The 4,051-nt window shown below is 35.0% G+C and overlaps 1 long non-coding RNA gene across 1 annotated transcript; it reads left to right on the forward strand.

The window, feature by feature from the left end:
- Positions 1–3,319: 3,319 nt before the first annotated feature.
- LOC144999648 (uncharacterized) lies at positions 3,320–3,837 on the forward strand. Its single transcript, XR_013660952.1, has 3 exons — positions 3,320–3,462; positions 3,528–3,603; positions 3,700–3,837. It is a non-coding gene; the product is annotated as an uncharacterized LOC144999648 (long non-coding RNA).
- Positions 3,838–4,051: the final 214 nt, after the last annotated feature.

A 4,051-nucleotide genomic window follows, 5' to 3' on the forward strand; every position in this document is an offset into this window, starting at 1 on the left:
AGTCCGTTGTAAATTCCGTTGGGAAGGTGCTACGGATTCCGTAGCGAACCTTTACTAACGAAGAATTTGCCTAAAGAATGGATCCGTAGCAAATTCTGGCGCTAATCGATTTTAACTACGGAATATCATGTTTTAGCTACAGAATTTTTCTGTAGTTATTTCGAATTTTTCTTGTAGTGACCCACTCTGATACCAATTACAATGATGTTGATTATCATGGCATGTGTGAAATATGAAAGATCTAGTGAATCATCATGTAAAATCAAGAACATAAGGAGTAAATAATTCTTTTAAGCTTATGTTAGATCTAGAAAGAATATACAAATGGGATTGTACAAAGTTTCTCTCTCTAGTCTAACACTCCAAATGATTTCTTACATAAAATGAGTGTCACTCACTTCTTTATAAAGGAAAGACAACTCATTACACATACAAGTGGGTAAAGCCTCATCCAAGCGTGACCTTTAGAGATGGCAAAAAAACCAGTACCTGATGGGTACCCGAAACCCGAACCCGAATTGACCAGGTAAATCCCCGGATTTATCGGGGATGGGGACGGGTACGGGTATTACCCGAATGCGAAAAACGGGGATGGGGACGGGGATGGTTCTACCTATCGGGTACCCATACCCTTACCCGAAACCGTACCTGATGGGTACCCGATATATATATATATATATATATATATATATATATATATATATATATATATATAAAATTCATTTACGTTATATTTTTAATCCATTCAAAACATCGTATACATAACTCAAATTGTGAAAGTGAGAATTCATTTATGTCATGTTATGTATGGATTCACTCAACCTTCTATCAAGTGTAAATTCAATTACGTTATATTTTTAACCAATTCAAAATTCTCGCTGATTCACCTCATTGTGAAACTAAGTCAAACAGTCAATACTCAATAGGGTTTTTTATTCCTGAATCAACTCATCATCTCTTCAAGTCTTCGTTGAGTCCCGCTCCCGCTCCTATTGTGACGTTGTTTGCCCTCGCTCCTGCCTTGCTTCATCTGCGAGACTGCGAATTTACATTTCGACTTCCAAGTTCTAACCGGCGTCCGACAAGGAGGCAACCATCTTCATTCTCCATCGACGTTGTGTTATACCACTACTCCAGCATCACCATCAAACGACGGATAATCGGCGGTCAATTGAGTACATTGACGTTCAATCAGGTTTGTCCGTTCGATTTTTAACTTTTAAGTCCGATTGATGATTTTGCATCCTCCCCATGTTCAGTCAATTGTGTATGAATGTATATGTATCAGTGGAGATTAATTGTTGTCTATTGCGAATATCTATTGTGTATTTGTGTATGATTGAAACATTGAATATCTATTGTGATGAATGTTTATATGCTGAAATCTCGTGTGATTAATTTGTTTTGGGCAGAAAAATGGAAAAGATTGACTCAGTGAGTGAACAACCTTCAACACCAATTGGTTCTACAAATGTTGATGTTGAACATGATAATACAAGTCCAAATGTTCCTTCCTTTGAAGAATCACTTCAATCAGATGCGGTAAATCCTCCAAACAAAAGACAAAAAAGCATTGCTTGGGATCAATTTGTTAAAGTTACTGTTAATGGGAAACTGAAGGCACAATGTAAAACTTGTAACGCATTACTAGGAGCAGATCCAAAAAATGGCATCGAACATTTGTTAGTACATAGGTACAAATGCATAGCTAAGGGCCAAACCGATATTTGCCAAAAACTTTTGGTATCGAACTCGAAAACCGATTTGTCTACATATGTCTACAATGAGAATGATAGTAGAAATGCATTGGCTAAAATGGTTATATTACACGAGTATCCTCTTTCTATTGTTGATCATGTTGGTTTTAAGAATTTTACAAGGACCATTCAACCTTTATTCAAATGCCCTTGTCGGAATACATTAAAAAGTGACATTAAAAATGTGTATGCGATGGAAAAAAGTAAGGTTATCCAAAAGATTGAAAATTTGCAAGGTAGAATTGCCATTACAACTGATATGTGGACTTCGACCAATCAAAAAAAAGGGTTCATGGCTATCACAGGTCATTATATTCATGATTGGTGTCTTCAAAGTAAAATATTAAGGTACTGCTTCTTATCAAGTTTTTTTTTTTTGTTGTATGTTATATGACCATTTTTAACTTTATGATTATTATGTTTGACAGGTTTGTTTATGTGCCTTGCCCACACACAAGTGAAGTTCTCACAGATGTTTTGATCGATGCATTGATGGAGTGGAATGTGGACACCAAATTGTCTACTATCACAGTGGACAATTGTACTACGAATGATGCATTAATCGGTAAGATTAAAGAAAAGTTGCAAATAAATAAGTTGATACATGATGGCACACACATTCACATGAGATGTGCGGCTCATATTCTTAATATTGTTGTCAAAATTGGGTTAGAGGTCATTAAAGGATCAATTGAAAATGTATGTGAAAGTGTAGCTTATTGGACAGCAACCCCCAAAAGGGTTGATACATTTGAGAGCTCATGTCGACAACTCAAAATACCTTACTCCAAGAAGTTAGGTTTAGATTGCCCCACAAGATGGAATTCAACTCACTTGATGTTGAAAGTGGCATTAATGTATAAAGTGGTCTTTGGGCGTTTAAAACAACGTGATAGTCAATACAAAACATTGCCCAGTTCATTAGATTGGGAGAACACACAAGAAATATGTGGGAGATTGGAATTATTTTATAATGTCACCACGATCTTTTCTGGAACAAAGTACCCCACAACCAACTTATATTTTCCTAAAATATGTGAGATTAGACTTGAATTATCTAAATGGAATTCTTGTTCTAATATAATCGTGCAAAAAATGGCAACGCAAATGATTGCAAAGTTCAATCATTATTGGGGTACTATTCATGAGTTGATAGGTGTTGCTGCAGTTTTTGATCCACGTTACAAGATGGAAATGATAGAATTTTATTTCCAACTTCTCTACCCGAAAGACTATGTGAATCAAGTTAGTAGAATCAAAAGTTTTTCTGATGATTTGGTTAAAGAATACGAAGAAAACAGTATGGAAAATTCACATAGAAGTGGTGATTATATGGGGTCGGGTTCCACAAATGAAATGGATGGTGATGAAAATTTGTCGGCTTGGGATAAGTATGTGAAGGCCAAGAATAGAGTTCCTCAATTGGTTTTGAAAACCGACTTTGATCGTTATTTAGAAGAATGGATTGAGCTTGAATCTCAAGACTTTAATATTTTGATGTGGTGGAAGTTAAGGGCAACGAAATATCCTATATTGCAAGCAATAGCTAGAGATATATTGGCTATTCCCGTCTCTACCGTTGCCTCCGAATCCGCATTTAGTACTAGTGGAAGATTGATAAGCCCACATCGAAGTCGACTTAAACCAAACACAATTGAAGCTCTAATGTGCGCACAAAGTTGGTTGTGGGAAATTGTTAACAAAGGTAATCATCTATTTTATTATTATTTATATTTGTTTTTAATTTACTAATTTTTTTGTTCTATTTAGATGAAGGTGTGCAATTTACCTCAGATAATCATGCAACTATTTTTGATGATTACGACACAGACAGTGAAACTTGATGGTAATAATGAAACCATTTTTTCATGATTATAATCGATTAAATTAAAGTTTTTTGTTTCATGCATTTGTTTATACTTTGTCTTTCTTTTGTTGGTAGGTGAATATATGATAAATGATGGTTCGATGCGAAAGTTGGAATTGAAATTTGGTGAACTTGATTGTTATTGTTTGGATGATAGGCGATGTTTGACTACTTTTTGGATGACTTTTTATGTTTATGTTTTTTTTTTTTGTTGCAAAAAAGTAGTCTAATTTGTAAACTTGAAAGTTATTGTTCGTGTTTGAATACATTCGATGATTGAAGTGCTTTATATTATTTCTATAAGTTTTTTTGTTTGTTAATATATATCTATGACTTATTTTTTCATAAACTTTCAAAACCTTGTAATGGGGAAAATTCCCCGATTACCCGTTGGGGATCCCCCTTCCCCATTGGGGATGGGGATGGG

Source organism: Lactuca saligna, chromosome 6 (assembly GCF_052625555.1).
Source record: "Lactuca saligna cultivar CGN05327 chromosome 6, ASM5262555v1, whole genome shotgun sequence".
NCBI lineage: Eukaryota > Viridiplantae > Streptophyta > Magnoliopsida > Asterales > Asteraceae > Lactuca > Lactuca saligna.